This window comes from Rhea americana, unplaced genomic scaffold (assembly GCF_003343005.1).
Source record: "Rhea americana isolate MKP2758 unplaced genomic scaffold, rheAme1 scaffold_147, whole genome shotgun sequence".
NCBI classification, from domain to species: Eukaryota; Metazoa; Chordata; class Aves; order Rheiformes; family Rheidae; genus Rhea; species Rhea americana.
The window spans coordinates 1,218,702-1,243,741 of record NW_028185561.1 but is presented as its reverse complement, the minus strand read 5'-3'; the positions used below and the strand labels follow the sequence as shown (position 1 = coordinate 1,243,741).

Sequence of the window (25,040 nt, the reverse complement as noted above, 5' to 3'; positions counted from 1 at the left end):
AAGCAAAACAGAACAATGCTTGGAAGCATTTTGTATGCTTTCTGGCAAAGAAAGAGAGAATTGAGCTGTATGTGCCTAGCTCTGTTTATAGAAATAGGGTTTTTTTTTACATTCAAGGCATTGATCAAAAATAAGAAGCTGGCAAGTTTGAAAGGAACAAATGACTACTCACTATTTCTTCAGCAGGAGGCATCTGGGGGAGAAGACTTATGGCTGTTGTTAGTGTAAAATCATTTTGGCCTTGTGACCACGATGAGTCAGGGCCTTCTGGCCTAGTACAGAAAACAAGAATTCCCACTCCTATATGCATTAAAAAGTTCAAAAAGGCCTCAAGAATGCCTACTTAAACCTGTTTAACAACTGGTGGCTTTTAGGTGCCTCCCCTAGCAAGAGAAGTGATTTCCTTTTTTTACATCAGTATTATCACCGTGGTGATTTTACGGGTCTCCAAGGAAGTGCTAGATGTGTCTGTAAATTAAGCGTTTAATTTGTTTCTGCAGTTAAGCTGATCTCATTGCTCTTTGTTTTAGTATCCGTTGCTGTATAGGTTATTGCATGAGAAGCACCTCTGTCCATGTTGGTTCATGGAGAAAAATACTGTATTTTTCAGTTTCTACCCAGACCCATTATCAGTTTATTCAGGGGAAGAAAAAAAAAAAGGCAGCAAGTCTGCTGTGTATCAGTCTGCAAACTGGTGAGACACATTGCAACATCAATGAAAACAGCCCATCAGCCCCTTCAGAGATTTCCAAACTCTTGAACTCYGTTCTTCAGTCTGACAATAAGCACAGTTACAGCACAGAAAAAGAACGGATTTTTTCAGGAGCAGCAGGAGGATATATTTCAAACTTCCTACTGTTTTTCTTATTTTTCCCTTTTGGTAGAATTTTTGGCTGCAGAATACTTAGATTGATCGCCTGTATCTTACGCCTTTTGCTATTAATACTAAAATCCTACTTCAGATCACTCTATCACTTTAAAATTTATGATTCTATCTAATTTAGTTGAAACAAATTATACAAAAGATATAGTTAACAAAAATATACTAGGATAAAAGCACTTTAAATTCTCTGCTATGCAACTAGGCTACTCTAGCCTGTTTTGCAGTGAGAATTGACTAAGATTGTAARGCTTTGTGGATTTTTCTGCATAGCTTATGTATGTCACAAAAAGTTTATTTCTCATTTTCCCTTTAATTTCAAATATGACAAAAAACTTTGAAAGTCAAAGGCCATGCATGTAGGCATGTAGGAATAATACATGTATTGTGTAGTCTTTAGTATAGTAAGCTGAGTCTTCCCAACTCAGAAAATGACCGCAATAAAAACTAACAGTTTATATGACATACCGTATTATATGTAACATTTTACTAAGTTTCTGTGTTCCTGTGGATTTTCTTTTGTTCTACTTAAAAAAAACAAAAAAACAAAAAAACAAAAAACAAAAATAAACCTCAAAACACACAACTTATTAGACTGGCACATGGCTAATGAACTTCCATTCTGATGGTATATTTAGTTATTCTAAATGCTAATAGTGATGATACACAAGGAAAGAGAAGGATACAAGTGCTCTGTGAGATTCCTGACACTTGTATGTTGTTAAAAGTGTGACTATATTTATCAATATTAGAATGTAGTCTGATTTTTTTTCTCTCCAAAGAAAAGTTCATTTGCAAAGTGAAAATAAGCAAATTAAAGGCAAATTGTCTCACTTATATTTTAACTTAAAAAATACATAACTTTACAAGACATTCTTTTATTTGATATTTGACACAGTTCTTTTTGTTGCGGTGGAGTTACTAATGAATGAATGATGTTTCTCACACTTACTGAAATCAGCTTTGGCTATATTCAGCTGTTGCTTCCCTGGCTACTTATGTGCTTTACATACATGACTGACTTGGGATATGTGTGAGATATTTACTAAAGTCTATTTTATTTCTAGTCCTGCTCGTTTTTCTCATTGTTTTCAGATAAATATTTTAATGACTTATATAAATAAAGATGTCTGAAAGCGAACTATAATCTTTTTCTGCCTACTAAGGATTTCATAAACATGTTTTTTTCTTAAACTAAAAAATCATCTGCCAAGTTTGATGTTTATTACTCTCCTGAAAATTCTCTACTATTATTTGCAAGCTGTCTCACTACCTGCTGTCTCTTGTGCTTGTCTCACCCAAACCAATTAGGTGACTGCAGTATTCGCAAAAAAAAAAAAAAAAAAAAGTACCACCTTTGATGGGTTCATTACTACTTAAAAGATACCTATACTTTGTGAACTTCCACTGTGTTCTGTGAGCAACAAAGATCTGAGTTTTCTTATAAAAACCTTTTATAAATTATTACAAAAGCAGCTATGCAAAGTCTTGAATTTCAGATGGTTTGAAATTACATTAGTGTGATTAATTTAGTATTAAGCATTATATACTCTCATCCCTCATAAACAGCCCTTTGTGGGCTGAACTCGTGCTACTTTGCAGAAACAAAGTCTCAGTTTGAGAATTAGAACAGGGATAGTCTACTCTTTTCCCTAAGGAATGGTAAGTTAATTGTTTTTAAAAATAAGCAAAGTTGTAAAAATAATACAGAAGGATGTCCTCCCTATTCTGGAATATCTCTATGGCAGGGCTTTTTACAGATGAAGTGGTCATATATCATGAGCAGCTATTTTAAGGGGTAGAAATAGAATCATAATTGAGGTTAAAAGTGTCCTCCAGACATCATCTAGTCCAACTCCTTGCTCAAAACAGTCTAATCAGAGCAGATTGCTCAGCCTTGTGTCCAGCTGAGTCTTGAACACCTTCAGGGATGGTGAATTCACCTCTCTGGGCAGCCTGTTCCAGTTTTTAACCACCCTCATGAGGAGAGGAAAAAGAAAAGAAAGATTTTTTAATGTCTGGTTGGAATTTTCCATGTCCTAACGTGTGTGCATTACCTCTTGTCCTATCATTGTGCCTCTCCCAGAACTGTTTAGTTCCATCTTTTCTGTAACCTGCAATCAGGTAATTGTGGTCAGCAGACAGATCCCCTGAGCCTTCTCCAGGTGAGCAAAGGCAGCTCCCTCAGCTTCTCCTCATGCACCARCCCTGAGTAGCGTGGTGGCCCTCCATGGGAGTCGCTCCTGCAGGGCCACATCCTTCTCGCTGAGCAGAGCCCAAACCTGGCAGTGGTACTCCAGAGATGGTCTTACAAGTGTTGAACAGGGGGAAGGGTTACTTTCCTGGACCTGCTGGCTGTGCTCTTCCTACCACAGTTAAGGAAGCTGTTGGCCTTCTTTGCCACATTACATGCAGACTGTGTGCTTTCAGGAAAGCCTTTGAATAACAGAGAAGTGAATGAAGTTAGTGTACGACATCCTTACAGTACTTCAAAGTGATAACTTAAATCTAGCTAGGTCTTTTCTTGCAGCTCTTTTTTGCATGCTTTTTCTTTCCTTTAGCTCAAAAGAGAAAAATCTGGTGAGATAGTATGTATACATCTCCCATTATTTTTAAGCATAAAGAAAAGACAGAAGAAAAATAAACATTTTGGTTAGCCTGGAGAAGGAGTAAAAGATGCTAATTTTAATCCAATGTATACAGTCTCGTAGTCTCTTAGTTACAATTCAGTAAAACTGTGCAATCTTATTTCTAGATAGCTCATGTGTAAGAATTGTGTATGTTTTATGCAGACTTTATGCAGACTAATATCAAAATATTGTCTCTACTAGCAAATGAATGTTTTTCTTTCTCAAAATATCTCTCAATTTGATGCTATTTTTATTGCTGTCCCTTCCAACAGCTCAGAAAATGTTTGATATTTCAAAGTCAGAGATACTGTTAAAAACAGACTTGCCTCTATAGGTAAATAAATTAAAAATTACCAATTGTTGCACATCATATTTCATATTTATGACACTGAAAGTTGCAGGAAAGTGTTTTAATATCCAAATTAAATCTTTAAGGTATTTTTTGTATTCAGTTAGATTTCTGTATGTTATGAAATGAGTTTGAAGCCCTTGGTTCACAAGTAATGTCTTCAGGCAAGGAATTAATGAAAAATAATTTAAAGTTAAAAAAAAAGAGTTATCTAATTGGATCATTAAATGTGGTCATATGACTTTTATGTCTCCCTTACATGTTTTTAGACTATATAGAGCTATGATGTACTTATAATTATAGAACGATACTGTGTCTAAGACTAAATGTTTTTTGTCCTGAAGCAGTATTTTGCAATTATAGAATGAACATTCCTGGCTGTTTAGCCAACTGTGTGATTAGCAACATTTCTCAAGTCAACCAGCTGCAAAATAATTGACTCACTGGTTCAACACTCATTTGGATAATTGTCATTTATTTGTTAAATTAGCACTGTCAACTCAAGCTGCATCATGCTCATTGTGAATATTCAACTTAAAATTCATCAGTTTAATAAATAAGGATTTTATAATCTAGTAATATATAATACACGGTTGATAGCACATCTGTATGACGTGCACCTACAGACCACATAATTATAGAAACATAATTTAGAAGACTGGTCTCTCTGGTCTTCCTCACAACTAATTGAGGAGGATGAGGTAGGAAAGAAGCTGCTCCAACAGTAGATCAAGGAGGAATTTGGATCCATGTAAGGAAGCCCCACACTCTACTGCTGTGATTGTGTGTATACGTATCCAGTCATTTAAAAAAAGATGGAGACAAAAGTTTCAAAGACTTGTGCTGGAAATGTAGTAGTCATAGTTTTATCACAGTGATCGCTCTGTCATGAACATTACCTCAGAATCTCTATTAGGTAACTTTTTGATGAAGACTTTCAAAACAAAAAATCATTAAAGTAAAAAATTATTAACTTGTATGTATGACAACTTCTGCTGACTTGCCAAGAAACAATCTATTTCTATAAATGGATTTTTTAAATACAACTCTTCTTTCAGTTTCTTTATTCATCCAAAAAGGATAAATATGGAAAAGTTTGATGGAAATTTTCTCTAAGAATCCAAAATCAACTTTTTACATAGTGTGTAAAACTCCTGAAACACCCAGGAGTTTAAGGTTCTTGTGTAAACTCAGCATTCAAAGAAAGGAGGAAAAATTGCCAAGTGTTGCTATGCTGAAGGCTTTGGATGTTGTTAAAATGTTAGGGGACAATTTACATATTCCCATTCCTTCAAGGAAAAGCCATTTTGAACAGAATATCAGAAAGCAAGCTCTGGTAACTACTGCCACYGCAGACATACTAAAGTGCCTCTAAAATAACTTACTGATGCTGTCATATGTTGTCAAGCTGGCCAGGAACCTTCCTAAAAGCTTCTGAATTGAAATTAAGGCTTCATCTTGAGGAGTTGGATATAGTATTTTAAAAGGCAGAAGTATGTCAGCCTTAGCTTTAAAAGATTTTTTTTAACATACAGAACCAGATCTTCACTAACTTCAAAGTGCTTGTTCAGTAAAGTGTTCTTGCAGAAGTTTCCATCTGTAATAATAATTCTTCCAACTTCGTCTTTTTTTTGTATTTTCATTACTCACAAATGACTCTTGAAATAGCAAAGCTGGAGGTCTTTTATTCTCCCTGAGGCTAAGCAAGATTACATTTTTGAATTGGCTTTTTTTTTTTAAGTATTTTAAACATTTAATTGCTTTAGATCTTTTAATATTTTTGAAGAACACATCGAATATTATTGATGTTCTTTAACACCACCTTTTCAGATGCCATAGCAAAATACCTAAAGTCAACTTTGCATGTAAAATAACCAGTTTGTAAGTGCTGATTTTGTACAAGGTTAACACTTTAGAGAAATGCATGTCTAACTCAGGGCATACCAATTTGAAAACAAATTCTTTACTAGGGAATGGTGGGCATTTACATTTACTGATGAATCAAATGAACTGTACTGAATACAAGCACTGCAGGTATGAGCTGATTTTGGTTGATATAGTAATGTTCACCACACATTGAGGCTGTCAGCTGCAAGATAGTATAACTTTTTTATCAGGAAACTTTTTATAAGGAAAAGAAATATTTGTTTCTGTGACAAAACTTAGATACATTTAGAACTTAGAGGCAAAAGTTGTAGTCTCTTTGCCAGCAGAAGGTTGATTCTTGCAGTACATTGAAGAATTTCTGGTGTGCTTTTAATGAAGTTTTTGCTGGAGACTGCTATTTTCCTTTTCTTAGTTCTACTGGATGACTGACATCCAAGTCTCTTTGGAAACCAGATTTGGTTTCTAGGAGGCCAAAAACTTGTCAAGCATTCCTGGATTACAAAAGCCAAAAAGTTCAGTTCCTGGTACTTATTTATGAATGACTGTTCTACACAGAGATATGTGTTATTTTCCTCATTGAGACCAAAAGGTCTGGATTTATTTGACCTAATTTGTCAGCATGACCAGCGTGACTGTCCTCTTTAGGTATTTCAGRGCATCTAGGTGTTATTTTCCAAGGAGAACAGTTTTTTTTAGAGCTAACATTAATCTGATTGTTTTCTGATTGAATAGTTAATAGTATTTTCTCTGAAAATTTAATGCAGAATTTTCTTCTGGAAGTGAAATAAAAAAATCTGAGTTTTTTTCCTGATCTTTTGTAATTGCTGGATCTTTAGGGCAGTCTCTGAAATAAAGCAGAGTCTCTATTTGAAAATAACATTGGAGTTCCAGTCTTCAACAGGCTGTAGTATAAATTGTATTTAATATTTTAATAAAAATAATTTATTTAATATGGCTCAGGTGGCAAGTGTTATGACAGAGAATTAACATGACTGTAGAATTTCTTCCAATTTTAGACAGTCTTTTTCTTATTGGCTTCAGATGTCCAGTGATAATGATATTTGCCTCCCCCTCACAAAGCACTTTTGAAACAGATTTTGGTATGTCAGATTCTTACTTTTCTCTTTTATGAAGATGACAACTGTTGACACTCTCCAGACAACTTTTCATCTTGTTTTTTATAGTCTTTTCATTAAATTGAAGTACCATGACATTTAATCACACTCTGTAATTCTACTCTTTGGCATGATTCTGCTCTACTCTGTTACCTTCATCAAGCTAAAGTGTAGCATACTGCTTCCTCAGCTCAAAAGTAAGGCTAGTGGGTTCTCATAGCGTAACTATTCTGCCTTGCTCTGAAAAGTTGAAAAAAGAGAATTGGCAAGTTGTGAGAATATTAAATTCCTCTGTTCTCCTAGACTGTCTTCTAGAAACACACTATGCTGGATTGTGCCCAAGGTGTATTTAGCTCAATCTGTCAGCAGCCAGTGTTGCTGCRAAGGAAGGTGTGAGAGTCTTGCATAGAAGATGTCAGTTGGCCTCATTTTGGTCTTGCTGTGCTATGTAAATGTTAAGCCAATTTCTAAGTCCAGGGAACAGATGTATGAAAAAAGTTAAATTTTGATTTCRAAAAACTAGGATATTCTTTAGGTTCTATTTTTATGTAGTTATCTAGTCTCTCTTGAACTGTGTTAAATTCATGGCTTTTGGTGATATTTGGCGGTAGTTTGTTTCACCATTTGGCCATAGCTAGAATTTTTCTCTTTTTATTAAATTTGCACCTTAACATGAAATCAGGAATGATTAAAGTATGCAAAGCAGAGCATATGTAGTCCTAATCTAGCATTATGAAGTATGTTCTTCTTGTGGAGAGTTTTGTTTGTATGCACTTAAGTGCTTGCCTGTAAGCATTATTTACTGCAATATTGGAAAGAAGATATGCTTTGAGCTATTCTTGTATTTAGTCTAGCCTGAGTTGGAGGATTATGTATTGTATTAGCTTCTTCCTACTCTCAGTGGCTGTATGCATGATTTTCCTTTTGCAGGTAATCTTCTAGGGCCTTCTCTTCATGGTTGTAAAAGAAGCTTTGTCCTAAAACACATCACAAGTCTGGAATTTCTGGCTTCCAGACCTAAGCTCATACCTCTTTACGGTGCGTTACTCTTTCTGAAGGGAGTACATCTGGGCTGTGAGCCGGAGGAAATGAGGCCATCCCTACACCAAATATGACTTTCTAAAAATGTTTGGCAGCAGCCAATGTTTGATCATTTTCTTTCGCCTCTGAGCATAGTCTTATGAGAAAGACTGTTAGCAAGCCTCAGGGCTATTCTACAAAGCCATCCTTGGAGGTTTCGGTGCRGGAGCTGTCATTAGAGCCTATTGAAGACTGTCATAAGAGCCCAGAGAACTCAGCTGGGCCCTGGAAGTTATGCTACCTTTACATTTTTACCCACTAGTGTAATGCCAGAACTAGAGTATTGACCATGCCTGTCTGTCTTTTTCCTTCTCCGCTTGTTCACATCATCCTGGATATTTTAATGTTCAGAGGATCCTTGTCCTCCTTTGGTTTGCATTGTTGATTTTTACATCTTTCCACCATCTCATGTGCAGGATTAGAGCCGAGGGAAAGCTCTCGGTCCTCCACAAATCAGGAGGACTCAAATTGATCTTTTCAATGGCATCTGTGCTCTGAGCCAATGAGAACTACACTTCTGTTGATTTTGGCGTATGATGATCATCTTCCCCCTAAGTGTCTTATTAAAAGAGTACTCTGAAAAACGTTTTCTATCTGAAGTTTTTCACTGTATGGAAAGGACAGCTTGTGTGATGTTTATTAATGTAGTGCTTATTAGCCTCTTCTCACTTGATTTGGTAAAACAGTGATCTTGTAGATCTGCGTGCAGAAGACAGGACATGATCCCAAGTTAAATGTCTTTATTCTGACTAATCTTTTCTCTTTAGTGCCAGCATCACATAAAAAGGTAGGCCTTATCCTCTTCAACAAATAAACTATGACCATATCAATGCTTTTTAAAAATGGTGATGTTACTTAGGCAAGTTGTATTTTCATATTGATAATTAACAGTTGTACAAAGGTATAACCATGTTACTCTTTGATGTCTTCCTTTTTTCCTGAATTTTTAGAAAGCTTTTGCCAGCCCACAATAAGCTGCTGAGAGACAGCTGGGAGCATAGGTCAAAAAGACAAAACAGTAAGAATGCATAGAAACTAAACAAAGCAAGTAATTCTAGCAAGAAAAACAAGTGCCGGCTAAAATTGATCTTAATGAAGTCAGAAGTAGACATTGATAGGGAAGGTGTAAAACAACTGACAGAAACAACAGCTGGACTCCAGAAAAGCATGTACTGACAATGGAAAGCAAGCTTTAGTTTCTGCTGAGTGAGAACCTATGCATTTTTACACAAAGATGAACCAAAGCCAGTTCTCATTTTTGCGTTTTTCTTCCCTAAACAGTAAAGTTTAACTTGAACTTCTGTTCAGATCTTAACAAGGAAAATACCAATTTTACTGAATTTAGTTCTCAAAAGCTTTATCATAGTATATTTTGAATTAAGGAAGTCTAACTACTATTTTGGGCTTTTTGGTGGGGGAGTGTTCCATCTAAGGGGAACAGCTTACTGCTGCTGAGATAAAAGCTTACATTGCTTGCAGATTCAGAGCAACATATGTTCATTTGTAGTAGAAGTTCACCATGTTACAACATTCTTATGTTAGAGAATGTTTTGTTTTATTTACCTTTTTTCCTACTGTTGGTTTTTAAATTTAACTTAAGCATGTGTGAATGGTCAGATTTGTTGCAGGCTGTTCATGCTGCCAGTTCTAGGCAGCAGTATGCCTTTGTTTTCCTTTGCCATTCAGAGGAGATCCATGTGTACATATGTGCTTCTAAAAACACAAAACACTGTTTTCTTGCTGTTCCATTAATTAATGCTTAATTCACAACTAACTAGAATACGAGCATTGGGGGGGGTGTAATTCTTAAATAAATAGCATTAATACAAAGATATAAAATCTGCCTTGTTTCTGTTTCAGAGCAGTTTGCTATAGGCAATGTAGTACCTGCTTCTATATTCAGTTTGCCACTTGACATAGAATGTAAAAATACTACAGTGCACATGCTGTGAAGGACATGAAATGCAATTCTTTTTGATGATGTTTGAAATTTAAGTCATTTGATGTGTGATTGGTACATTGCATCTAAGCTTGCAGTGAGGACAAAGTCTGTCTTTGAAAGATATGTAAGCATATGCCCAGTAGGCTTTGAGACAATGGGCTTGGGCTTGCCCGTACCTCTTTTTGACATTGGACTTGAGCCTCCAAGTCCCTTGAACAGTAGGAAGTTCATAAATAGTTCTTTCAGAAAGACTTTTACTGTGACTGCTAGATGACGCTTTTTGCATACCCTCATCAACCACTAAGTCTGCCTTGACTGATTCCTCACTAAGTTYGTTCCATATCCTCTGTTGTTTTTGCCTTTTGTTGTTTTATGTAGGCTTATAATAAAGGCTTGTAATAATATTTGCTGTTTCTGTCAGCTGATATAATTGTTTGCTGCATTTTTTCCAAATTGTTGATTCTAACCTTATGAAATGAAGAACATTATCTGTGGTCATGAAGTAATTATATAAAAAGGAAAGCATAAAAGAATTTTCCTCTAACGTATGAGGTTAATTTTTATTGACAATGAGCCAGATATATTCCAGATGTTTAATGCTAAAAATGTTACCTTGGAATTCCATTCAATTTTTTTCCCCTGAAATTTTACATAAAGGTTTCTGATAATTTCTAGTTGGGTTAGAAAAGGACTAATTTATTCTTAAATAGTTTTGATCCCATATAATTAAAATACACATTATATAAACAATATAAATATACTGTTCCTATTTTTTTTTCCTTGTTAAAAATTTCTTTCTGTTTTATCCTTGAATGTATTTCAGGGAGGGGTTGGTGGAACTTTGTTAACACTGGATAAAAAGAAATTAGAGAACAAATAGTGCTGGTCAGGTTGGTTGTGTTCTATGGTCTTGCTGGTATTTTTGATAATAGAAAATGTGGGGGTAGAATGACAGAAATCACTGCAGTWGTTGTAATTGTAACAAATTGGTTAAAATTGAGAAGCTGAAAGGAAACAATAAAAGCTGGCTGTGTAATGGATGTAGGACTGAACCCTTCTTATGCCAAAGGCAGGCTACCACAACACTGCTGAAATTAAAACAAAATTTATCTGTATTTTGATCAGTTCTTCCAGAATGCCATCGAATTTTCTAAAATAAAACATATTTTAGCTTAAGTTCTGTGCTTAATTCATATTTCAGCTAAGATTCTAACCTAGGAGATTTTAGTTACTATAGTCTTTTTGATGATGAGCATTTCAGTCAAAATCAATTGGAGTTTTCCATGAAAATGTTACAAATATGGTTGGAAACTAAATTGTTATTTTTCAAGACTAACYTATTTTTCAGTGTTTCCTGTACTGAGCTTCATATGTATTTATTGAGTCTATGAGGATTAAAACATTTTTAAAAGGATTGTATTCATTGATTTAGCTGATTTTATGGTATCTAGGTTGAAGCTCGGCTTTGGCCTTGTTTCAGTTTAATAAAAGAAGATAAAGTTTCTACAGTAGTTGAAGGGCAGTATATTTAAAAAATGAAGTTGGAAATTGTTTTGACTTTGTTGCTGAGTATCACATGGATTACTTGACTGTGGCATGTGGTGTTTATTAAATTTGGCATTAGTAGAAGAAAATGCATAGGATCATTTTAATGTTTGGATCCACAGTTTGGTTTTTAATCTACTGTCTCAAGTTTAACTCTACCTGTAGTACAATGTGCTCTATGCAGAGAATGTAGATTACTTTTTGTATGAGATTGCTAGCAGCAATTTTAAAACACAAGTCAACTGGCGTTAATTGGGAAGTGGTGGGGCGTATTCTTGTTGGACTCTGGGAGCTCCAAGTAGAACTGGTCTGTAACCTCTGGGGAAGACAATTCTTTGAAAATTGGGAATACAGAAGTTGAAATGTTTCCTGCACAATGTTGTTCAGGGAAGTTCATTCTGTTCTGGATCCCTGGGTTAGGCAGAAAGAGAAATTATGGAGAAACAGATTGGCCAGGAGTCCAAGACTCACTTGGAATGAGATGCGACTCYGAACATCAACTTGACTGAGCTCGAGGCTCACGCTCCAGACCAATGCCCTCACCACCAGACTGCTGTCTGCTCTGGGGTATAGTTTTAACTGAAATAGAGATGTAGCTTTGGCAGAAATTGGCCTTTGGGTAGTTTCTACTGAGCTGTTGATTAGCTTGATTAGGAAGTGGGTTGTCTGTGTGTTCATCAGGGCTATGATTCAGCCTTTGATTTTGTAAAGAAATAAAACAGGATAGACATGCTAGGTGTCCTGCTGGTCATTAGACAAGKTGGAGTTTCTTTTCGTTTTATTTCTTACAGTAAAATAGACTACCAAGCAGGTTTTGAGACTGTTATAAGAAATGAGAAAAAAAGAGTTTATTTAATAACATAATACTTCAGTAGACAAAAAGTGATAGTAAAGGATTTTAACATTTTGATTGTTCTTATGTTGAATACTTTTAAAAGAGATTTTTTTGAATGTGTATAAATATACACTCAGTAGCCTAAATAAAAATTATTGTTAAAGCTACATCATTTTTTAAGTTTCATAAAAAGGTTTTCAAATGGTGATGATATCAAATCATTCAATGATCTCCACCAAACCCTAAAATAATGACAAAAGGCAAATTTAAATAACATACCATTTTTAAAAGTTTGTAAGGACTAACTTCTCATAGTGACAATAATACAATGATTCATAATCTAAATTTGGTGCAAAGCCAGTCACATTGTTGCTAGACAGTGATTTTTTTAAATCTCTTGCATGTACATTTATAAACAATAATCTACTCATGTGGAAAAAAAAGTTGCTAACCTGAGAAGTCAGTTCTGTGATAGGATTACTTGTTAGCAGAGAAACTTAGTGTTACTTTAAAGCACTAACTCAGGCCTGAAATTCCCCATCTGCTGTTAAGGCTTCTTGTATTTCCTCGGGGCTATCAAAACCTGATTTGTTGGTCATGAGGGCAGAATGAYAGAATAAATCTTCATGCATAAGTGTAATAGAATATTTTTCAAGAGATCCATTTTAATACTTCTTGAATGAATATTCTTTGATATTCAGGTTGTCAGTTGAGAAGCCTGGAAAAAATTGCCACAGGGAAAAATACTTGGCAATTTTTAGAAGAATGTTCACAGTCATAGAAACCTTAGTTTCAAATTTATTTATCCAGTAGCAATTTCTGTCAACTTCAGTTGATTTCCTGAAACCCAGATGTGTACTCTAGGATGCACTTTATAATATAATCTGATATTTATGGTCATTTATTTGCTTGATCATTTTTTTTTCATGTGTCATGCTACTAACTAAGCACCTGCTGCTTGTTCACCTAATAGGGGCTAACTGGCCAGCTCTGAGGGTTTTTTCTAAATTGAGGAGTGAGGCATAAAAATATCAGTAAGAAAGCAAAAACTTACAAAAACATTGCGGCCTGAATTTCAATTCAGTGCCATATTTTCTCATAGACTTTTTTTCTTTACCTGGAATGAGATTAAAACATAAGTTGTTAGACACCAAGCAGCAGTAATTCTCGAATCAGTTTCTAACTAGTAGAATATTGTTCCATAAAGAAGCAAAACAAGCTTTTAAGATTCTTCATATATGCGGAGCATCTCAAACTTGGAAGAGTCGGTCTGAACTAATGAGTAAATTTATTCTAGGCCAATAAATGTCATAACATTGTGCGTTATACAATAAAGATGGAAGCAGACTATGTAAACTGCATTAGAACTGACATTTATGTTATTAGTGATATTTCAAAAGCTATATTTGTTTGCAAATTAACGTCATATCTGGCTGGAAATTGTATGTGGTTATCTTTAAGAATTTTGTACATTTGAAGGAAACTATTTTAAGAATGTAATCAAGAGTATGCAAATTTGTATTTCTGTGTTTATATTTCTGTATCTGTATTTGAACCCTGCTATGRTTGCTGAAAATAACTAGTCTCGATTGGTAGAAATTGGACAAAGCCAAAACTGCAGGACATAACTTTGTTATTTATCAGGTTGCAAAATGGGAATTGGAGCCAAAATACTTAGACAAGCATTATCTGAAAACTTCGAAGAACTAGTCAGCCTCCTCAAAACTGTAAAAATGCTGGATTTTAAAAATTCAACCTATGCAGAGACTGAACAGTTTATAGTCTCTCAAAGTCAGAGGTAAGAATCTAGACTGCTGACTGAAAAGTGCGTGAGAGTATGGGATCGGACATATTCAAGACTCAGGTCAATGACTGCAAACTGACCATGAACCAGCAATGTGCCCTTGTGGCCAAGAAGGCCAATGGTGTCCTGGGCTGCATTAGGAGGAGTGTTGCCAGCAGGTCGAGAGAGGTGATCCTGGCCCTCTACTCAGCCCKGGGGAGGCCTCATCTCAAGTACTGTGTCCAGTTCTGGGCTCCCCAGGACAAGAGAGACATGGAGCTACTGGAGAGAGTCCAGTGTAGGGCTACAAAGRTGATCAGAGGGCTGGAGCATCTGTCCTCCCTATGAGGAACGGCTGCAAGAGCTGGGCCTCTTCAGCCTGGGGAAGAGAAGACTGAGGGGGGATCTTATCAATGTGTACAAGTACCTGAAGGGAGGGTGTCAAGGGGACGGGGACAAACTCTTTTCAGTTGTCCCATGTGACMGGACAAGAGGCAATGGGCAGAAACTGAAGCACAGGAAGTTCTGCCTGACCGTGAGGGGGAATTTCTTCCCTGTGAGAGTGACGGAGCACTGGCACAGGTTGCCCAGAGAGGTTGTGGAGTCTCCTTCTGTGGAGATCTTCAAGRCCCGCCTGGGTGCAACCCTGTCTACCATACTCTAGGTGTCCCTGCTGAGTGGGGAGGTTGGACTAGGTGATCTCCAGAGGTCCCTTGCAACCTTACTGATTCTATGATTGTCATGCTGTTGCTACTGTGGAGTTTGTGGTCTCAATTTATGCAGTTGCCAAATTGTGGAACTACTATTGCAGAAACATTGTCTTTATATCAACTATATTTTATAAGCAAGTAGGTCTTTATACAGTGTTGGTAGTTAGTGAACATTTAACAATATAATTTGAATATGTACCTTTAGATGCCATTTAAAAAAGTGGACAAATTTCCTCTAGTATCAGAAGTAAACTATACCTATTCTCTCAACATTACTAATTACAACAGAGAGAAGATACGTATATTCAATGCAACACAGTTTGTAACTGAAAATTGTATTTGTCACCTCTTTATAACAATGAATTTGCTTTCAAATTCTCTCCCTTTGTGCAACTGGCCTTATAAAAGGTTACTGCTATAGGTCTTGCACAAATTTCCATCATTTATCCTGATAAACTGAAAATTAGTATTTTCTTGTGATCAAGAAAAGGATAATGTGAACATACGACCGAAAATATGTGCGGGGAGTGTGTGTGGGAATGCATATGCCCTCAACACCATTCAAAGTGGACCAGAATACACTGGTGTGCTGTACTCGCACTCTCCAGGGATGAGCAACAGAGTGAAATCACAGGCAAAGGGAATTCTCTCTTCTCAAAACCCCATTTTGCTGTACTTTATAGCTCCTGAGCCACTCAGTGGTTGCACTCCAGGGAAGCTGAGCCGAGCCCGGGGAGCTCCCTGGGGATCTGGTTGCAAGCCATAGGCTAGAGAAGGGCAGAAGGGGAGGCGAAATATGATGACTTTGCTGGTACCTTTCCATTCTGTTCCTGGCACCTGATCCCACAGCCTGAGCGGCACTGCAGGCARTTTGGGGTTTTTTTTGATGGAATCAGCTGTTTAAAATAACAATTGCTTTCAGAACCAGCTGGTTTTTGAAACTTGGTTCAGATAATCTTCCTTGCCCCCTGCTGCTGCTCCCTCTTGGGAGTTACCTTTCCTGCAGGTTTGCCATTACCTTGTCCAATGTGAGCTGGGGCACACGTAGGTAAGCCAATAATAATAATCACCGCAACAAATATGGGAACGGTGGAACATATGAGAATTCAATCATACAGATCATTTTGCATTAGCAAGACTTGATGCTTTTCCCTCAAATGATTCTCTAAGAAACTCCCGATTCACTGTGAGATCCTGAGGAAAAGGCTACACGCTGTAGCAGGCAACGAAACTCAAACCCGTCTTTTTTTTTTTTTTTTTATCTGAATGGGAAGACTGAAACTGATATGTTACCAATTGCTAAAAGTTAAACTTTAAGGCAGAAAATGGTTTGAATGCTGTTTCTGTGAAATAACTGAGACTGAATTGTTTACTTTTCAGTTCACATTGCATTATTTTTAATATTTACTATTTTAGTAATTGAAAGATACAATACTCATRCTATTACTGTATTCAGTTCTATTTGTGGTAAAAATTTATAGGRAAGAAAATGTCCACTTTGTAAGGATATTAAAAAAGGTGTCAGGAAACTTCAGTACTATCTCTCCATTCGAAAAATAACTGAGTATGACTGCATATGGTGCACTCTGAATTGACAAAGAGAAAATATTTTTCCTATAAATATGTTATTGCATTTGATGTTACTTCTCTTACTCAAAGCAATTATGTGAAAGCTGATTTTGCTTTGTGCTAAGATTAACCATTTTATCTTAAAATGTGCAAGTGATAAGTTAATATCTACGCTTCCTTAGACTCTTATGTCTGCCTTTATGTGCTGAAATACGAGACAACTTATTTTTGATATCTATCTGATAATACAGTTTCCACTGAAAGCAGGAATAAACCTGTGTGTATGCTAGAGCAGAGCAGAGTCCAAAAAATCGTAGGAATGGTAAGCTGCACTAGAACAGGTATTTTCTTTTTATTGCTTACACTTCTTACCAGAAAGTAGAGAAAATACAAGTTGGGTGCCAAATTTTTACCTTGTATAAAGACAAGGCAAAATAACTTTGCTGAGTGTTGTTGTGAGTTAGGATGCATGTGTGTATGGCAGCAGAGCTACTACACTGCTGCTATATTTCGGTAGCTTTTCAGCTTGCATCACCCAGAGCTGGTATTTTGTGTTTCATTCTTCCAAATATGTAGATCTGTAACAATTCATGATTCATATCTGGCCAATTGTTTATAATTGTTGTATAGTAAAAAAAAAAATACTGTTATTTACAAATTTGCAGTTCTTGAAACCTCTGGTTCACATTTTTAAACAGCATAGTAGCTGTATCATTTTTATAAAATAATCCTTTACAGTCTACTAGAATTCCTGTAGAATTCTACTAGTTTCCTAGTTTTCTGTGTGCCACCTGAACATGTCCCACAGGTGTTACGGACTGCACTACGCAGACAGCTCAAGCACAAGTAAAACCCCTCTGCTCTGAGCTTGTTGGCAGTCCTATATTGCAATTTTAACCTGTATACCTTCTACGTTAATCTGCCTTCCTTTTTACTGTTTTACCCCTTAGTGTGGGAGCTGGTTGCATCGAGTACTGTTTTAGTGTTGTGACACAAATGTAGCTGCTTCCATGGTTACTTTTCAGTTGCTAAGGTCAGGTTTAYGAATGGAAGATAGTGTCATACCAACTCCCATTTATTTTTTTGGTCTGTTTTCAGAGTGATTTCTTTAGTAAAATGGAAATTGAGTAGAATATGCTCTAAAAGAAGCCTTTTTAATAAGGCTTCACTTTGTCCTTTTTAGTGGTTATCGAGAACAAATGATGGTAATTTAAAGGTCAATGAAAACTGATTTAAATGAGACTATTGTCTAAAATGCTGGAAATCTTCCATGTTCCAGTGAGCTGGGGCAGCACAAATCATTGAAGTAAACAGAAGGCTAGTGACCTCACTTGTTGATTTCACACTTTTAAAGTAACATTTAAGGTTTTTTTTTTTCCAAAAAAACCCATCATTAGCATAGCGAGATTCCTGGTAGATACATGGCTGWTGTTGTTTGTTCTCAATGCAGTTAATAACAGCATAAAATAAAGCAAACATGAAAGCTATTCAAGCAGAACAGTAGGTTATTTTTTATCTTAAAAATGAATGTGTCCAGCTCTGGTAAACTATTCTCTCATTCATAATCTTCAAATAGTTCTGTTTGTGTCTATTAGAGTGTGAGTAATTAAGTTATTTATTGAGCAGCTGTCAGAAGAATTTAAGTAGCTTCTGGAGCATAACAGCTCTGACTCTTAAAAACGGTATTTCTCACAGTCTGCCTTTTCCTTTTCAAACAGGTCCGGTTTGCAGTTATGTCACTGTGATTAAGCAACAGATACATTAAAAACTGATTGTCTAGATGAATGGTATCTTAGGAATATATTTAAATGAGAAAATTCAGTTTTCAAGAAACAATATAAAGGAGATATATCTTAAGTTTTATCTGATCYCTTGCTATACAAAAAGAATATTTCATTACAATCTGAATATTTAAAGCATAATATGAGATTTGCTTCCATAAAGGAGGAGAGGCACTAACTGTGCTCTTATCTAGGTATACAATAGTGAGGTTTCTTTTAAATTGATGCAAAAAGCCTGCACATGACAAATCCATTAAATGTTGCTTTTACAGTAAAGAATTCTTAATTTTTATCTGACGTAGTTTGCAATTCACATTATGGTTTCCAAAGTTAAGCAGAGATTTTTGAGTTATATAGCAAAAGAAACTAACTGCTTTAACTACCACATAAGATGTTTATTTTAGAAATATTTCTGTGTAAGACTTGTAATGTTTTACTCAGTTTATTTTTGCAATAAAACATTTATTGTGTTGAGTGAGAGCAGCTGAGGAATTACTTCATTGTGTTGATTTTTATTGTACATACATCTAGGCTGTATGTACAGTCATGCACAGTCATGGAGCCTGAGTTTATCCAATTGGCATTTGGAAAAAGTAAAGGCAATGTGTTTCAAGCAAAAAGAGTACCTTTTGCAAGTCTTTGTGCACTTGAAGCAGCAATGTAGAGATTATATGCTTTGCTAGTAAGAACTATGCTCTCAGAGGGCTGGGAGAGTCCAGACATGCTGGAGAAAAGCAGCAGGATAGCTGCATCCTATGTGCAGCTTTTTTCTCTTTTCCTTTTCTTGTTTACCTTCTATTTATGTACATATGTAAAATACATGCTGTGTGCAAGCTCTCAAGCCCAATTCGTACAGCGAAGGGTAGATGGATCAATGATCTACGTGATCTTTCCCCTGCCTAGAGATGGAGTGGAGCTGGTAGAGTTTTGCCATGGTGGCAAGTATTTAATGTTTGAGTAGCTGCTGGTGGTTGCCTACTTCCCTGTTCTCTCCTGGGGCTGACAAGGGGTGAGCTGAGACCTGAAGTAAGGTCTCTTGGCAGCCCTAGATATATTTGAAAATGCATATCTTTCTGATGGATTCCCAAGTTTCAATCCAGCTGGGTTGAGATATTTTTCCATCTGAAATCACTGGAAAGGAAACATGAAGTGAATGACAGCATGGCTGGTGGGCAAAGGGAGTCCACTGGAAAGTACATGTAACCCGCGGGCCTGTTTGGGCCAGCTCTTCTAGCTGCAGTATTGCCTGCTTGGGGCTTCTCTGAAGCACACAGTGTCTGTCATCAAAGAGACCAGGCAGAGCCGTGGGATCGCTTGGGAAGGCCTGAGCATAGCATGGATATTGTATTTACTTTTRTTCTTAGATGCTCAGCAGCTGGAGTGCTAATGCTTGCTGAGGCAATGATAAATGAAGAAAAAATTATAATATTAAGTAGCTACCTACCCCAGTTGACTTACTATGTATTTAAATAATGTTGTAACATCTATGCTTAAAAATGCCACAACATCTAAATCATTGCATTTCTACAGCTTTGTGCCTTTCACTCCCCTCCCCAATGATGCTTTCTTTTCTGAGCCCCTTTTTCACTTGAGCTCATACTTTCCAATGGCTGACTAACAGCTGTAGTCCTTCAGGTTACTTTCATCATTTTTCTGCTCTTCAAGTCTATATTTTTTTACTTGGTAAATAAATACAGACTGTAACATTAAGTAGGTGCATGAACTATAGTCTCTGCTATGTAGGTGTTACTTTTAACTGTAGTAACTTTTAAAACAGTCCATGTACTAACAGGGATTCATAAGTAGCTTTGACAGACACGGGCACTTGCAAGAGTGCTACACAGGCTGCCAACAGTGGGTAAATAGTGTCAGGAAATAGTGTTTTCAAAACAGAGCCTTGAAATGAGACTAAATGCTGATTTGCTGCTGTATCTGAAGACTGAATGTTCAGACCCACCACATCAGCATTTCTTCTTTACAGTGATTATGACCAGCTATATGTACTACGTATATTTTTTTTTTCTATTTTAATTCTCTCCCTACACTCCTATGCCAAATAGGTCTTTTGWGTCACTGTAAAAATTTACAGAAAAGACATCTATTATTCTTTTAAGATTAACTAACCAGAGTTKGCAGATGTTATCATCAGTCTTCCAGAATACTTGAAGCTAATTTCTTCTTAAAGTAACTATATATAATGAGTCATTTAGGGAACAAGCATTAAATAACATGTAATAGTTATAAACTGTTATGTTTTTCCCAGATTGTTAAAATTTTATATTCCACTGTCTTTCATGTACTGTTACTACATACCTGTCTTCTGAATTATGTCTTATGCTTAAACAACTCTAAATTTTAAAAGGTGTTAGCAATGCTGCTGTTCCAATTTTTGATGTTGTCTTTTGATTTAGTCTTTGCTTCTTACAAATRTCTGTATTTAAATATGGCTCGAGTATGTGATGTTTAGAAACTTTTCATGCCCAGGTTTATTTAATACTGCTGAATTTAGGATGCGAGTCAGTAGTGGTTGTAATTCCTTCAGCTTCATTCCTTAAATCAGCCCTTCGGTAGTATTGGGCCTTACAGGTCTAGTGACCTGTGTGGAATGAGTGTCACTTAAAGAAAGAAACCTAGTGTGGCAAGATGCAATTAAAAGTTTGATATGATGACAGAAGGCCTATTGAATAGTTATGATCAGAAGGSTTATTACTACTTAATGAAAAAAATGCATGCCATTTTTCTGTGTGGATATAGGTATGCTTAGTTTCTAGTACGGTATTTGTATTATATTGCTGCATTTGTATAATTTTGATACAAATATGAATGGATTTCAGCAAAGGAACTAGGGGAGTAGCTTGCCTCTTTCTTGCAAAGTGCAAGAGTTTGGGAAAGTGCAGACTCAGAAGTAAACTGAAGCCTCTGCCTAAGATTTTTATTATTATTATTATTATTTTTAAGCTTGTTGATTTAGGCTGCATGGAGAAGTTAAGTCACCTCTTATAATTCTGTATACAGTTCATAATTCAAATACTGGTTTTGAATATGCAGGGTTGTGAGAAAAGTTTGAACTTTTTTCACTGAAAAATGCTTGGTATTTTCTGAGACATGTTAAAGTACCTCCTGTTATTATAAGAGGGGGAAAGAAAGGATTATTCTATTTCTGTGACATATTTTTCTAAATTGTGTTTTAATAGAAAATAGGCAAATAAGTTGCTAGTGAAACATTATTTCCTTTAAGCATGATAAACAAAAACTCCATTTAATTCTGTTTACTTTTTTCTAATAAAACAGAGACAAATTATGTGATATAGAATGACCTCGACATAACTGTTAAAATCTTACACAGTATACTGAAGTCAGTGGCCCAAAATACATCCACTCCTTCTTAGTTCCACCAGATTCCATGGTGTAGATCTCTGGTTTTACAACATAGTGACTGCAAGCAAAGACCTGCAGTGCCTGCTTTTTAATTTTTGCTTGTAAAGTTTGAGTGAAAAATGTACAACTTGTAAAACAGTTATGTTTTTTGTGTAAATAAGTGTGTGACAAGATAACGCTTTCAGATGACTGGATGGAGAAGAGATCTTCCTAAACCTGAATGCAAATAAAGCATACGGGGAACTGTTCATGCACCCAAACTCGTGACCTTCTAAGGTCTGACACTTGAACTTGTACCCTCTTCGCAGTGGTCCTAATGAAGATAAAAATCATGTCATGATGRCATTTCATTTAAATACAGTTTTATTTAGTGTTTTAAGTGAGCTCTTGGGTTTTGACTACTTGTTTAGGGCAGTTTTTTTTCTGGAGATGATTTCTTTTACTGGGACTAAGWAAGATTAATGTCCTTTTAAAAATTATTTAATGTTGTTTTTCAATGAGATTGTGGTACTTTAATTAAAAAAAAATCTATGCTGGTATATAAGATGAAGCATTAAATATTAATGGTGTTAAGTGTATCCCATGATGTTAGTCATTTGCAGGTAAACTTTTTTTGGACAGAAGCTTGAAAAAAGTTGGGTACTTTGTCRGTTTGTGTCAGACTATCGCAGTTATAAAAGAGTTCAGCTATGGGCAGCTGGTGCTTTTTCTGGACGTAGCATGATCTCATGGATGAGAAAAATGCATAGTACTACCTTTAAGTGGCTGTTGCTAGATATAGCTGTCAGCACTTTCAATTCTAKCAGGTAAGGTTGAATATTCTTGTGGCTTACACCATGGTAAACCTGATGTTTTTGAGGGTCACAAGACAATGTAGCTTCTTGCAGATAAAACATTAAAGGTAAGAGGTATTTTAATGAAAGAAGTGAAAGATGAGGAAAACAGATCCAGATAAAAAATAAATAARTGATTAGGAAATTGGACCCTTAAAACCAGGAGCATCTTGTCAGTCAGGACAATGTTTCCAGAAATGTGTTACTAATGTATAGAAAGAATGGAGGGAGGGTGGAAGAAAGAGAATGAAATGCTTTAGACATGACTCTGTTTACACTTTAACCTCTATTTTTCATTGTTATTTGAATGTGATCCTGCTTGGACAGATTTTTGAAATAAGCTCTGAATACTTATTCAAAGATCCTTACAAATGTTCTAACAAAATTCTTTCTTGAGCAGCCATGCTGCATTTATTTTCCTGTGCAGTGGAATTTATTCCATGGAGACCTTTCTCTCTAGTTTGCAAGAAAGAGGTCACTTAACCACACTGGGCTGGACTCCAGCTCTTTAGAAAATCAATACAAAATCTTGCTTCATTTAACACTAATCTAGTAGGTCAGTGTCAATGGAAGGGCGGAGAGAAAGACAAGGGTGATACCTCTAYATAACTCTTCTCTTAAACTTTCCATTTTCTTTAACATGCTCATCTCTCCAGATCAGCTATCTCTGAGGCTAGSATTTTGATAAGATGTATTTGTGATTTATGTGATTAGTCTATAMAGCGTTGTAAAAAAAATTTACAATCCATCAGAAAGGAAGCATTTACATTTTTTCTGATTGCATATTTACAGTATTTCACTGCTTGGGGACTTCTTTTTTGAGTTACCGAGTTGCAGTTAGAAAAGCTTGCAGTCTGTAAATACCAGAACTTCTAATAAATGCTGTAAATATTAACCCAAACTCTGTATTTTGTCATTGGAATGGTGGAAWTCTTTTACTGATGGGCACTACTTAGTAAGAGACAGCTGAGAGAGATAACTGTTGAGGCTGGTGCATCCGTTTTGAGCATGGAGAAAGGAAGCAGCATTTTCCACTAAAGGGAGCTAGGCTGTACCCAGGGATGAGGGATAGGATTCCCAGTACTGGGAGAAAAGGCATAAAATGAAATTTAAACAATTAAAAAATATCTAACCACAAATGTCTGCTCTTTTTTTTTAACCTTTATCTAGTATGCACGTATGTTTCTTTTTGAACGTGACAGTCTTTATCATGCTTTAGTTAACTGCTTCAGGTTGGATTTTTTGCTTCTTAATCACTAGCTTTAAGACTAAGAAATATTTTGGTTGGTTGCAACAGACGAGTCTGTCTTTTTTTCCGAAAGAGTAAGCAATTTCAATTGTATGTTTTGACATTGTATATCAAAGAGGGAAAGAAGACAGTCACATGTTAAATGCATTTTATGTTTATGAATTGATATAGTTTTTGGACTCATTTTGATATCTTGACTAGTACACTTTTTAGTGATGCAGGAAATTTTTGCTTGTCTTGGAATACTTACAGTCCTATCTGGCAAGTGTTTCCTTGAGTCATTAATTTTCYTTAGGACTGACCCACATGGACCTGCACCGACTGCCATGAATATGGTGGGATGAGTGGAGATTCTAAGTAAAAATTACAAAGTAAAAAATATAGAAAAATATAGAAAAATAATCTAAGTCTACTGCAGTATCTCCACTCATTCCATCATAGGTGTATGAAATGATTTGGAATGATTCCAGAGAGCAACTCCTTTTAACTACTAGTGCAAAGTTCACTTAAAAGAAGTCATCGTTGGCATGCACTTCTTAAGTGTTTAAGAGACTGACTTTAATGGGAGAATTTTTTCCACTGTTTCAAATGAGAAATGTAGATGAGATACAGCAGTAAATTAAATATAAGTGGACCTGGGTATATATTTGTGTATGTCAGGTATAATAAATGAAGAATAGAAGGCTGATGAGGAGGATAAGATATTACATTGATTTTTGTTTCTGTAAACATGTAAAAATAAATGGGAATCAGATTTTTGTGCCATTTTGCTTTAAACTCTATGTATTAGTGGACCAATTTACAAATACCTTTCTAAGGAAAAATTCAGTATGCTTAGCACTGTACAATATACTCTATACTTTGAAACCAAAGGGATTTTTATATAGAAARGATAACTTCCACTTTTCTACATGTCAAAAGGAGAGTCTAATTAAATAGGCAAACTGTTTACTAAATACATATTGAATGCTCTTCAATTTTTTTATTTAATGATAATATATGAGGTATTTCAGTTCTGATTAATAGATTAAAACTTTGGCCTATTCCTATGTATAAACTTTAGCACTGTATAGATATTATTAATCAGTGTTATAAGATTAGCACAGGTTTTCTGATCAGGGAGAATTAACCATTACATTTGATAAAATTAAATGTATTTTGATAGTTCTAACACATTTGGCCCTATAGTTTCAAGTGCTCAGTGAGCTTTGAAATTGAACTTAGTTATTTTCRGAAATGTCTCTTGTAAGTTCTTATTGCTCAATGAAGCTTTACCAAGTTACACTTTCTCTGACTTCAGTGACATGCAGATCTGTAATTTAYTCTTTCTTGCAAAATTGAGCACTTATTATTGAATCGAATCTATGCACTTTGGAAATATTTACTTAGTGTTAATTTATTATTTAAATAATTTATATGGAAATGTGTAATAGTCTTTTTATATGAAAAGCATGGGTCTTTTTTTTTTTTTTTT

At 35.7% G+C, this 25,040-nt stretch overlaps 1 protein-coding gene across 2 annotated transcripts in view; it reads left to right on the top strand.

Moving 5' to 3' along the window:
* Nucleotides 1-25,040, top strand: part of ME1 (malic enzyme 1) — a 194,956-nt gene that overhangs the window by 58,734 nt on the left and 111,182 nt on the right. The window lies entirely within an intron of this gene.